This window comes from Onychomys torridus, chromosome 8 (assembly GCF_903995425.1).
Source record: "Onychomys torridus chromosome 8, mOncTor1.1, whole genome shotgun sequence".
Lineage (NCBI taxonomy): Eukaryota > Metazoa > Chordata > Mammalia > Rodentia > Cricetidae > Onychomys > Onychomys torridus.
The window spans coordinates 77,867,299-77,880,993 of record NC_050450.1 but is presented as its reverse complement, the minus strand read 5'-3'; the positions used below and the strand labels follow the sequence as shown (position 1 = coordinate 77,880,993).

Below are 13,695 nucleotides of genomic sequence, written 5' to 3'. Positions count from 1 at the left end.
ATTGTTTATTTCAATTTAAAACATTTTAACTGTTAAGAAGCCAGAGAGAAACCAAAACACAAGAAACCCTTTATAAGTAAACACAGCAAGGCGGAGGAACGCCCACCCAGGTCTGGGCAGAGACACCAGTGCTGAGGCTCTGAGGAAAAAGAGCCAGATTCCAGTGCTATAAGAAAGGCCATTGGAAATGCTTAGAAAATTCTTTAAACACCAGCAGGGGTTGAGGAGTGGACTGTGAACTAAAATGCTACTGTGTGTGAAGAGTCTCAGCAACCAAGCTGACAGGACTTTCTCAAGTTGAGCCTGTGGCATGTCAATACTGGACCCAAAGTCTGAGACGAAAGGCTAGGAAGGTAGGTGCCTACCTGTGGCCATTTAAGGAACAAAGCAGGAGCTTTTCGTCCACATAGAGGGTACAGTTCTTTGGACGGTGCCAGCTCAGTTAGGGCTTATTAACGTCAGTTGTAACTATTAGCATATCAAGCACTTAGGATGATCCAGGTGCTTGCCCTGATCTTTATGTGCATTAAGTCTTCCAATAAACATAGTAGCCAGGAGAAGTTCAGAGCTGCTCTTATTCCCAATTTAAGAATGAAGTCATCCAAACTTAGGTCAACTAACTGGCTATAGATCGTCATATTGCTTGGTAGAATTGCAGAGACTGGAATGTTCTCAGAAAGGGCTTTAGACTAAGGCACTTGGACTCTAACATCAGATCCCAATGTTTTTCATGTAAGAGGCCAGGTGGTTTTTGTTTTTCTGGAAGTATTAGGTCAGAATCTAGGACTTCATGTATGCTGGGCAAATGGTCTGCCACTGAGCTACAGCCCAGCACTGAAATGTCAAGTTCTATTTAAAGATTATTTTATCAGAATGGAAAGGTCACCCACCATTCATAAAGCCTTATCTGATAATTAACAATATTTTCCCTTGAATAAAACCTTCATCAATTCATTGTTGAGTTACCAAATCATTTAAGACATTGCTTCTCAACACTCCTGGGAATAAATGAAATCTAAAATAACTACTCCTACCACAGCCTCAAGCAGATAAGTAAAATGAACATAAAACAGAGAAAAAAATTAGTTGAGTATTCATCATAGAAGGTAAGAGCTACTTCATCTCAAAATTCACAGTCTTGGAATCTCTGAAGAATGTGACAAATATTGCAAATGGCAGCCTTGGGCTTAGTCTCTCAAATGAGCCAATTCCTCTTGCCCAGACCCCTTGGCCTTGATGATAGACTTTTGCTTGGTATATGACACTCCCTAACCCCCTCACACACACACACCTACACACCTATACCTGCCTTTTTCCCTCCTCCTCAGGAGTAGGAACCAAACCTCCTTAGGTTCTCAGGAACAAACTTATCATGTAAAAGCATTTAGGCAGTTTGTGATGCAGCAAGCACTGAAGACTCTTACTAGCTATCATTATTAAATGTGAATTTCTCTTTCTAAACCAGATCCCCACCTTCCCCCTCAACAGCCATCACTGTAATTCTGAATCACGTTGTCATGGGGTCTCTCCAAACTGTCTGGTAGTCTCTAGAATCAGACAGATATCTTTTTAGAAATGATGAGATACATGATTAGGAGCCAGCAATGTGTTCTGCACACACTGGTACTCAACAGACCAGTGAATGAGTTACTTCATCATAAGAGCCCCCTTTCTCCTTTTTCTGTGTGGAAATAAGCCTTTAAAAAGCAAAGATGAGGTTTTGCATAGTTGTGTAGTCTCTGTTCACTTATTCTGTACCCCAAGGAAAATGATTGGGTACCACCACATTAGGTAGCTTCATAATGCTCTCTTGAGGACAGCTTTGAATAGTGTTTAAAGTAATCAATAATGTCGTACAAAATTGTTGCCCAAATGAAGAGTCCTTGTCCATTGAATCTTTGAAATAGCAGACAATTTTCTTTGTTCACACTTTCATGGCTAAAGAACCAATTATCTGAGGAAATAGTAAAAACTTTTCTTGGTAGGTAAGAGAGTTCTAAATTTGTTTCTTAGCAACCAGTTCCTCAAAGGAACTCACGAGGACACAATTTTTGAATTTTCAATACACATTTGTATTTAGAAGGACAAGAGGTAGGGGAGCATGTGCCAGCCTGGGAACAGAGAAGCATCTGTAAGTTCTTCCAGTTAGTGGCATGCACATTATACTACAGGGCCACTACAAAATTCAGCCAATAAAAATATATCACTTGCCTGCATAGACAGCAATTATCCCCATTCTTCATGCGGTCAGCAGCTTAATAATTTGACAGTTTTGAGCTCCCTCTCCATGGAAAGTAATAAAGGATTAGGTGGCTTGCTGAAGTATTAAAGGGTTTTCTAATGTGGATACTGGTTGCATTATACTCAGCACAGAAATAAAGTTCTAGTAAACTAACCTGGGAAAGAAATTTGGAAGGATTCTGACATTCAATCGTGGAAATATCTTACCTAAGTAAGAATAACTAAATTGCTACCTTCCTGGGCCCCGTTTCTTAATTTGTTTTCCAACATGGCCTTCTAAGAACAGTAACAATTTTGATTAATATTTAGCAAGTCTTTAGTGCATTAGTCAGCTTTCTGAAACTGAAACAAACATCTGATCTAATCAACTTACAAAGGACAAAAGTGTTATTTTGGCTCAGAGATTTAGAGGCTTTACTTCATGACTGGTTGTCCTATTGCTTTGGGCCCCTGACAACATACTGTGGTAGAAGCAATGATTGAGGGAAAACCATGCCTCTCATGGCCAGGAAGCAAAGGCAATATAAAAGAAGGGATAAGAGCTCTTCTGTCCCCTTTCAGGACACCAAAAGGTCTTCTACTGAATTCCACTTCTGTCACTTAGCAACAGTGCCAAGCTGGGGACCAACCACTTAAAATCTGAGGGTTTTGGCCTGGGACATTCTAGGTCCAAACTATAGTATCCACCATTTTATGGAACTCTTTTACATTTATTATCCATTTTAACTCTTAGAATAGCTCTTTGAAATAGCACTGTTTGTTTTTGGCCCATCACTGAGCATTGAAGTAGCCTCTTAAAATTACACTACTACTCTTTAGAAAAATGGCAGAGGTCCGGGCTGGCAGGAAGGCTCAGCTGGTAACAAGAAGCATGAGGATATATGCTCTTCTCTAGCATTCATTTAAAAGCCAGGCAATGGTCTTGTGTGCCTGGCAGATCTCAGGAGCTCACTGGCCTGCCAGACTAGGGAAAATAGATGTTGCTAGATCAGTGCGAGACCCTGTGTGAAGGGAATAATCAGGGAAAGATAAGCGGAAGATAATAGAAGTCTTAGAAGTTTTCCTCTGGCCTCCACATGTGTGCAATACTTACTACTACATGTATGAACCCACAAATACACACACACACACACAGAGGGGAGGAAGGAGAGAGAGAGAGAGACAGAGAGAGAGAGAGAGAGAGAGAGAGAGAGAGAGAGAGAATATATACAAATGGCAGAGGTTGAAAATGTATTGTTCACATAGTGACTAATCAGACTTCTCCAGATCAGTGTCAATGGTGAGATCTTTGTGAGGGTCTGAGAACCCTTGAATGACATGAATGTTCGGTCTAAGATATGTCCTGGATCCACTCAAGTCTCAGAATATATAGAGTCTGTTGGGAGGGGGCCATGGGGATCAAGGCTGCCATTGCCCGTTAAACCAGCTACCCTAAAAATTACTCCTCTAGATATAACCAAGCTGATTTTTAAAAAATAGACTTGGAAGCAAGCTGAAGTGTCTGAAGGGCTGCCACACTGAACAAATTGCCCGCACACTTGGCAAATCTCTTCTAAGCAGACATGTAGCTTAATTGTTTTCCCTTTTCATTGCCATCTTAAAGAAACCTGGCATCTACCATAGTCCCCCTTCAGTGGCCCCACAAATGCTTTTTATTTCTTGGAAGAGAAGACTGTCCACTTATCCCAATAAGCATGAATTGAGAAAATTATGACTTTTTTTTTTTTTTGAGAGGCCTTTCTTTTAATGGAACAATGTGTCAGAACAGGGCCTTCAAAAACAAGGTAGAATGTCAATATGAACCAGAAGCAAGAGACTGCTGAGTCTAAGCTGGTGACTGACTCAACCAGATGCTTCCTAGTCCCTCCTGAAGGATCCGTCCTGGGAGGCAAAGAAAGCATCAGCATTCAAGGCTGCTCAGGAGTTGCAAACTGAGTATGCAAGGAGAGATGAGGGTTGACTTAAATACATCCTCTGTGGGTTCCAGCTTCTTGCTCCCTGAGAAGAGCCTCCTGATAAATAAGTTTTCAACTTTAGAGTCCTCATTATTTTTCCATCAGTGGTTATACCTTCAAAGGCAATTCAGTATGGTTTTCCACCCACTTGAAATTAGTTACTGTTCAATTTCTTAAACATTCTTCTCTCTTTATTACAGAGGCTACCCTTCAAAGGCAGACATTTCACTTGCAGCAAAATGTAAGTACATTTCCTCTTCAAAATAATATATACTTCTCAGCCGTCATTCCTAAAACCTCCTTGTCTTTAAGACTCCCATCTCCTACCACTGCATTTTTAAATCCTGGCACAACCAAATTCGGTCACAGTTTGAAGCAAATATTTCACACAACTGATTTGTGTAACACCGTGGAAGCATCTTAGAAATGGTTTTGGAAGCAGATTGAAGCTGACTGTGGCTATGAGAATATTGCATCTAAACTCTAAATAAAAGCGAAGGGGGACAGTATGCATATTCATCATGATATTGTGGCTAGATGACATCCAGTATCTGAATACTCAGAACCCCTCAAGTAGCTGTTATTTCTCTTCCTAGTCAGTCCTTACCACGGGTTCACAGGCCCCTCCCTGTTTAACTGCATGATGTTGCATCAGTAATTCCTTCCTGTGTCTGCTACATTGTGGCCACTCTGTAAACCCATGTTATTTCTAGAGCGACTCTCCTGTATGTTACATTCTTTCTCTCTGGAACTCTCAGTGTCTATCCCAAACTTCAAATCTCTTCTCTTCTGGAAGACCAGATATAATTGAGGTGTAATTTGGTATAATTTGGATAATAGGCATTTCACAGTTTTGCCTTTAACATTAGTATGTGAATATATATCTCAGTAGGTGAGTCTGTCTCTGAAATAATCTGATAATACGTAAGTTCAAAAAGCAGAAAATTGATTTAGGTTCAATATGAAGACAGCAGAGGATTCCCAATTATCTGAAAAAGGTAGCAAGTTCCTTGTCAGTGAAAATAAGTGGTCATAAAATAAGTAGCCACAGGGTAAAAGGTTGAGCCAGCCATTTGCAGCTCTGGGCTTATATAGAATTTCCAATAAGGGATACATCACAGCAGCCATTGATGCATTTAACTAGACATTCTTAGACTTGTCAGTATCCCACGCTTTCACTGGAATTCTGCATACCACACACGTTCTAATAAATTCCCCTCAGATCATTCAGTCCCTGAGACAGTGTGTTCAGCTGAACTGCAAGAAAAACTTATTTTATCCTGACTTCCCAGGGTGATGCCTCTCTGTTTGCTCTCTCCGGCAAATTGATCCCACTGCTCACCACTAAATATTCAAACATCAGCAGCAAGAGGCATTCACTTTCAGAATCATTCAGACTTCACATCCAAGTGTTATGCATTCACCAGACTGTTGCTAAATGTCAAGCTCCAAGTTCTACTGTTTTGGTCTAGAATGTATTATCAAAATACCTGCATGTTACGAATATTTGAAGTGGCTTTTACCATTAAAGTCACCGTAGATTTTCATGAGAAGACCTCCTCCTTATGTGTTATCATGAGCCCATTACTTGTTGTACAAATGTCCCCTTTTGTCGCTTTTTTCTCATTAGAACATGGAGTTCATTTCAGGAGAAGCCGCCTTGTGGATATTTTCCTATGTATTCATATTTAATAGCTCCTTAGCATATGTCACTGTCTGCTTAGTTCTACCAGTGTTTGCAGTGATTTAATATAAAATCCTAAAATGTAGTTTGCATGTGTTCATGGGGAATATTGGGTGAAGTGCAATTTAATAGTATATGTGGGGGGTTATGTGTATATCCATGCGTGGAGGTCAGAAGATGGGTTCAAATCCTTTGAAACTGGAATTCCAACAGGTGGTTGTTAGCCACCTGATGTGGGTGCTGAGAACCCAACTTGGATCCTCTGGAAAAGCATTCTATGCTCTCACATGCTCGTAATGGCTGGGCCATCTCTCCAATCCCCAGTTTAATATTTTCTAAGATTTATTTTTATTTGTTAATTATGAGTGAGTCAGAGAGAGAGAGAAAGAGAACCATTACCTGTAAACATAAGCATATCAATGATAACTGTTACCCATAGATCTCTTTATCAAGGTTTAAGTTAAAGCACCTTGTAGACTGCAGTTCAGAAGGAGGGCAAGGAATTGGCTGACTCACCACAGAAATTGCAAATAGTGATCACACACAATGCAAAGAATTCCAATGTGAAAACAGCACTGGAATTTTATAATAACCAGACAAAAGGGGTCTTTCTCCAATGCCTGGGTCTTCTCTGAGAGTCTGGGAGAAAGCTAGTCTTACACAGGGAGTCACAGAAGTGCATTAAAAACCATTGGACAGGGACTGGAGAGATTATTTGCAGTTAAGAGCACTGACTGCCCTTGAGGAGGACCTGGTTTGGTTCCCAGCACCCACATGGGAGCTCACAATTATCTGTAACTCCAGTTCCATGGAATCCAACACCCTCTCCTGATCTTTTGGGAACCAGGCCCATGCTTGGTGTACAGACACACACACAGGTGACATACTCATACACATAAAGTAAATAGCTGGGCAGTGGTGGTGCACACCTTTAATCCCAGCACTCAGGAAGCAGAGGCAAGTGAATCTGTGAGTTTGAGGCCAGCTCTGGTCTACAGAGCAAGTTCCAGGACAGGCTCCAAAGCTACACAGCAAAACCCTGTCTTGAAAAACAAAAAAAAACAAAACAAAAACAACAACAACAAAAAAGTAAACAAATATTTTTTTAAAATAATAAATAAATAACACCAGTCAGTGGCTACTACTTGATTTCCTTTTGGTGTCCACCGTCATTGGCATCTCTGGAGCACAAGGACCAGATATACAACCTTTGACCCCATCCCCAGTCAGTGCTCCACTTCTGGGGTTTTGGAGCTGTGTACAGAACACGGAATACCAACTTCACTGGAGGAAGACAGCTTAACCAAATCAGAAAGAAATGCCCCATGGGAAAATAGAGTGGGGCCATGGAAGGAACCTCCCAGGGTGAAAATCAGGGTCCATTTCACTTTCTCTGACGTGACATGATTTGGAAAATGTTGCCACCTCACCTTCTACATTCTTTTATTATGGGATATCAAAGACGAGAAGAAGATGGCTTTTATTGACCGTTTCAAAAGTTATTACAATAACCATGTAAGATTATGTTGGTGGGGGCACCTAACAGTACATTGGATGTGTAGGGGATTTGTATGAGGTTTTTGCTTGTTTGTTTGTGGTTGGTTCCGTTTGGTTTGGTTTCATGATTCTGTTTCTCGGGGTCCTTGGCATTCCGTCATCAAACTTTGGACCTGAAGGTCAACACTGTACCATCACAGAAGATAGAATGGTGCCGAGCCCCCCGCCGTCTCCTTCAGTCTTGTGCCCCCTGTTGTGGGTCTCAACGTCCCATTCTTTGGGACCATTGCTTCTGATGGAGCACTATCCTCTCTCTGGGTGGTACGGGTGAGAGAGTTGCCAAGCAAACCTGAACTATCCAGGGGCCTGTAAAATGCACAATTGCTTTTTAAGAGGCATGGCGATATTGTGTGTTCCTTTCCTTTTTTTTTTTTTTTTTTTTTTTTGGCAGTCTGGGTTCTCTGCTATTTGTGGTTTTGCAATTTCTCTTTTCACAGACAACACCCTGGCTCTCATTCAATGCCCCATTGGTGGGGCTGAGGTGATGGGGGAGGGGGGGTTCCCCAGAGCTCCGTCTGCTCCAGTGAAAAGAAGGGAACAGTAATGAAAGAAGTCAGGAAGAATGTTTGAAAATGCTGGAAGTAGGGGGCTTCAGGAGGAAGAAGCAACTTTTAATACATTGTGGGCCTAGAGTTTTATCTGGGGGCTTTCATTGATAGGGCGAAGATTTTTTTTTTTCCCAATAAAATCCTCTTGAAGTTTCTCTGGGCTAGAATGTCAATCCCCCCTCCTTCTTCTTCTCCCCTCCATCTTCCTCCTCCTTCCCCTACTCCTCCTTTTTCTCCTTCCTCTTCCTCCTCCTCTCCCCCATTCTCCCCCTTGTATTGACCAAGCTTAGAAAAGTTTTGCCCTACCCCAACCCCGCAGGCTCTTGCTGGCCTCTTCTTTGGATCATTCTGTATGTATCTGCTTGCTAACTACTTGTTTCGTATGAATTAGCTCACACGTGCCAGAATCTGTTACCTCTGTTCTGTTCTGATGGCCTGTGCGTCTCCTTCCTGGTGGTTATAGTGGCCTTTCCAGATCTGTGGCATGAGGCAATAACTCTGGGGCATTTATCTAGGCTGAGTGGTTTGTTCTGTCTCTTTGCAAAGACTTGGCTGCCTTCAGTGGCTCTCTAGGAGCTGCTAGGTGCAACGCTGAAGAACTTGAAGTTGCATCCGTGATCACCTTGTATTCCTTCTGTTTGTTTCTTTATTTCGAAACAGTCTCCAGGTCTCCACATCATGGATTCCCATTGCTCATGGTCTCTCATCGTTCAGCAGAGATCTAAGTCTAAAGGCCATCTATTTCTCTCCTGGTCATGACTTAGTGCCATTGTTTCTTATGTTTCTAAGGAATTTAAAGGTAATGGCTATTTGTGTGTTAACTATTATCCCTGAGTTCTGCCTTGGAGAAAATATGACCTAACTGTGTATGTAGTCCCAAGGGTTAGCAAATCATTCTTGTTATGGACCAGTTGCAGGATTGCAGGGTTTTAATTTGAAAAGACACATTGCATGCCGTAAGGTGCAATAGCCCAACCTAAGAAGTCACAGCACCCGTGTAGAAAGCAACTTTCCTTTCTTCTCCCAGGGCATCCTGGTCCTCCTCTTTAACAGCTTACCTACCTGTCTTGTGCTAACGTGAGATGGCTTCAATATGACTCCAGATCATTTGGGTTGCCTTGGCCCTCAAGGGTTTACTTACAAGAATCCACTCTTCCCACAGGACAACCCTGCAAATATTTTGGAATCTAATCTCCCATACTCTCAGAGTCTTCCTTACCCAGACTTAAACTTCCCCAAATCCTTTAGCCATCCTCCTAAGAACAGGGTGAGTTAGCCTTTTCAGTTTATCCAGGTTCCCTTTTCAATGCCTATTTTAAAATGTTACAGGCTGAAATAAAAAGATATTGTTGAGAAGCCTGACCTTATAGAGTTCCAAGAAAACAGAAGGAAACAACACTTTCATCCCAGGTGCAGGATTTCTATTAGTGTAGCATGGAGTACATCCAAAAATTCAACAGCATTTTGGCCCCAAGGTTAATCTGGAGGCCTTAGGAGGCCACATCTAAGCTGCCCTAGCTTTGTCTATGCTTCGGCACATGGTATTCCATAACATGAGATCTTTTTCTGGCTCCCTGGGACACATCTCAGACTCTTCCTGAGAACCTATAGGTACTTCGATTTTTTATTTCTTTAAATCCCTCTACGAGTTTGATTTACCTCTTGACCTTGATTGATAAAGAAGGAACATCTGGATTTTGAGGTCCTGGAAGGTAGATCCATATTTTCTTCTTTGTCCCCCCTGAAATATCTGTGACATTTTCCTGCATACCCCAATGTTCAGTGGATGCTTTGGTGGAACCCCTCAGCAGATTCTAATACAGGCAGCTCAAAAACCCCAACAGGGACCTAGCTAGAGATTGATATTGGTGCCCTGTAGATGCTAAACAGCTAGTTTTATGTTTATCTGCTAGTACATGGCAATCTTCTCTACTAAAGCTGACTCTAATGAGTCCTCAGGTCTAGACCACTCATTTATCACCACATTAGTCTTTGTCAACCGTGTGCTTTATCTGTGAACCTGTTCCTGATGTGAGAAGATGACTTTATGACTGTCTCATAGGTTATTCTAATGACAGATCCATGTAAAGAGTATAGGAAAGCCATTGGTAACAGGAAAGCAATAAATAGTCAAGAGTGTTACTGTTTCTGCTTTTGCTTTTCTCATGCTGTCATCTCCCTGTGTTAACAGCAAGAAAGACCACTGGGCTTAACTTATTCACGGCACCCCATAATAATCCCAAATAATCATTTCATCATTGAAATGACAGTGCAGCTTGACTAAATAACCATTTCATGGGCTACACATTCAATGGAAACAGGCATCTGAAGAGGTGAAGAACAAGGTCAGCCTTTACAAAAGACCTTCAGAAAGGACTGCATCTTGTTCTTCAGCAGAATGTCTCAAGATGGCCCCCCACATTCCTTGCTCAGTCCTCGTGTATTGTTTACTTTTCTGTTGCTGTGGTAAAACACCATGACCAAGGCAACTGAAGAAAGAAAGGCTTTGTTTCAGCTTACAGCTCCAGAGGGAGAGCCTACAATGGCCAGAGAGGCAGGGTGTTAGGCTGCCCAAGCAGGAAACCGAAAGATCACATCATCAGCCATATGCAGGAAGCCAAGACAGTAAACTGGAAATGGGCAAGGCTATAAACTCTCAAAAACCTGCCCAGGTGATGTGCTTCCTCCAGCAAGGCTCTGTCCCCAAAGGCTCCATAATTCTCCAAACAGTGCCACTAACAAAGGACCAAGTGTTAAATACATGAGCCTCCGAGGGACACATCCCATTCACACCAGCACACTTCCCTCCCTCCCTATTGCTGTGTGCACTGCAATCCCACCTCCTTCCACTTTCTCCTTCATTTACCTCTTCCCCTACTCATGCCCAGCCCTCCAGAATCACCAAGTTACCACTGGCCGATGACGTTCTCTCCACAGCAACCCCACTTCCTACACAATTTCAATATGACCTTTCCCCCACTGCTTCTGAAAATGATACAGAGCTGCTGTGCGGTGGTGAGCAAATCTTGCACACAAATGCACACACCCACACAAGCACGTGCACATGTGTGTGTATACCCATAAGTGTGTATCTGTGTGTGGGGGTGTACTTATTGTAAGTCTTACTGATATGAGCATATAACACAATTTACAAATAATAAAATATGGAATACAGAATTATAACTTCCCTATAGCTATCTGGTTCTCACATGATTCTGCTACTGTTTGGGGTTGAGCTCTCCTATGTAGCCTCCCTAAGGCCGAAATGGTTGAATGGATATAGTTTCCATGTAAATCGAGTTGATATTTCTGCTCATGCTCATGACTAAGGCCAAAGTGAAACAAGAGTGAATGTCAGACACTGTCTTCCCGATGTTGTGAGCATACTCTGTGCTAAGCAGGACATTAGGTTTTTACTACAACTAAGTATTTCTTCAAATTTCTGTGCTGTTATTCATCATGTGACAGCTGTAGGTAGAACATTCCTTTTTGCTTAATCTACATTATTAAAATTGTGCCTATAACTTCTTAATCTAGACATTTAACAAGAGAGTAAATTAAAGCCTCATCTGTAGTATTTACCAATCTCTGTGGAATAACCAACTGCTCCTTTAGGGAGCTGGGGGTTTAGCTCGGTAACAGCACTCTTGTATATTAAATACAAGATCCTCAGTTTAGAGCCCAAGCACCAGAAAATTGAATGATTAATTAATGAGTGAGCACTCACTCCTTTATGGAATTTTAAATAGCAACATGTTACTCAATGCAGAGTTAGGGTTATAGGCAGTAACACACCTTAGTACATTACAGCATACAGATCAAACACTTGGAAAACAACAAAATGGAGCAAATCAATTAAAAAGTGATGACTTTTGAGGATTTTCTTCCTTTGTTCTGAATACAAATTATGTAACTGTCCTATAGAATTGAACCTCTTAGAATGTCCGTGCTTAGCAATAGCTTGCACATTCCTAGGAACTCCAACAATCGCTCCTTGTACAAACCCTCGCTAACATAATCCTAGTCTTTGCACTTTGATAGCAGTGGGGAATAGGCGTGAGAAGAACAGCCCCAAGACTGGATCTTTACAAGGCAATGTTATTGTTTGTGTCTCTGACTTACAAATCATTTTTCTTAAAACCTAGTTTAGAATTTGGTCAAAGGTCAACGTGCTATATATCTCCTGAAGCCATTTTCTCACTCTCTTTCTCACCCCCCCCCCAAAAAAAGGTTGGCTCTTCACTGCTGATTAGCAACACAAAGATTGTATCAATAAATCTGTTCTAAACAGTGTTTTTGGGTGTGAGGGCCATAAACACAAGTTAATAGAGACAAAGAATTGCCAAAATGCTGACATTCAGTAAATCCACAAATAGTGAACAGTGTAGTGGGACAGTGTATTACCTTAACAGTGATGCTCCATGAGAAATGGAGAACTGCTGAGCAGTAGAGCTACTCTCTTCTCCCCACATCCTTAAGAGATCTTCTTAGGCAGCTGGGTGGACCTACTGACTCTATAGACTGTATAAAAGCCCATAAGCTGGTGGGCATTGAGCTTCACTTCCCCCTTGGGAAATTCCCAGGGTTTACAAGCTCAAATGAATGAAATCTATGTGTCTCAGGTCTTTTTTCCCACCAGCACACTGATGATGTAAGATGTAAGACCCCTTACTTAGCTACTGAAACTGCGCATGTGCAGTCAGTCATACAGCCAGATTGGCAGAATCCTAACATCTGATAGTGGCGCCCATAACTGGGCAAAAAGGTCATGAGACACAACAAAACCCAGTATCAGAGCTTTGTTAAGAGGAAAGCGGGGTGGAGAGGGGACAGAAAAGAGTACCCAGGCCTGGGAAGAGGTATGTGAAGAAGGGGAGAGGGTGGTCAGGAAGAGCAGAAGGGAGAGGAGTCTGTGTCTGGCTTTTTAAGGATTCCCATGCACATGCGCAGAGTTTAGCCAGGACTGCCAGGACTGTAGGCAGGATTCTGTGGCTTAGGAGTAAGAAAATAGGAAGAAGGGATGAACAAATGCTGCTTGAAGGAGTGTCCCACATAGACTATGACAGGGTGCTAGGAAGGACACAGTAGCTACAAGTGCTGTGAGTGTGACTGCTTCCTTCTCTACTTTATCTGCCCCACTCAGTACATTAATATTAAAAACTTTTATCCAACATATACCTTTTGTCAGACAGTAGGTAAGGGGAACTTAGTGAAGATGGTCAGTAAAGAAGATAAATGAGGGGCTAGAAAGATGGCTCAGTAGTTACAGTCAGTACATAAGATAGATAAGGGGCTGAAAGAGACGCTCAGAGGTTAAGAGGGCTTGCTGCTCTTGCAGAGGACCTGAATTCAGTTCTCAGCATCCATATGAGGTTGCTCAGAGCTACCAATAACTTCACCTCTATGGTGTATGTTGCCCACTTGTGTTCTTTGCAGGACACACACTCATGTGAAAACACACACACACACACACACACACAATTTAAAGTAATACAATGAACCTTTTTTAAAAAAAGGTAGATCATGACTATACCCACTGGACCCAGTGGAGGAGGCAATGTACACAGAGAGAGAAGTAACCCTGTAGGACTACATTTCATGGTATTACCAGAATACTGGAATCCATGCAGCTTGTCACCAAAACCTTGAATTTCCAGGTTTTGCTTTATTCAGAATTTCAGTGTATGCTTTATTCAGAAAGCCAGTGATC

General features: G+C 41.9%; 1 protein-coding gene across 2 annotated transcripts in view; it reads left to right on the top strand.

The window, feature by feature from the left end:
• Nucleotides 1-13,695, top strand: part of Ankfn1 (ankyrin repeat and fibronectin type III domain containing 1) — a 384,629-nt gene that overhangs the window by 140,873 nt on the left and 230,061 nt on the right. For both annotated transcript variants that reach the window (XM_036197222.1, XM_036197223.1), the window contains exon 2: nt 4,397-4,437. The gene's annotated coding sequence lies outside the window, so the exon portion shown is untranslated. The remainder of the gene's footprint in view (nt 1-4,396; nt 4,438-13,695) is intronic.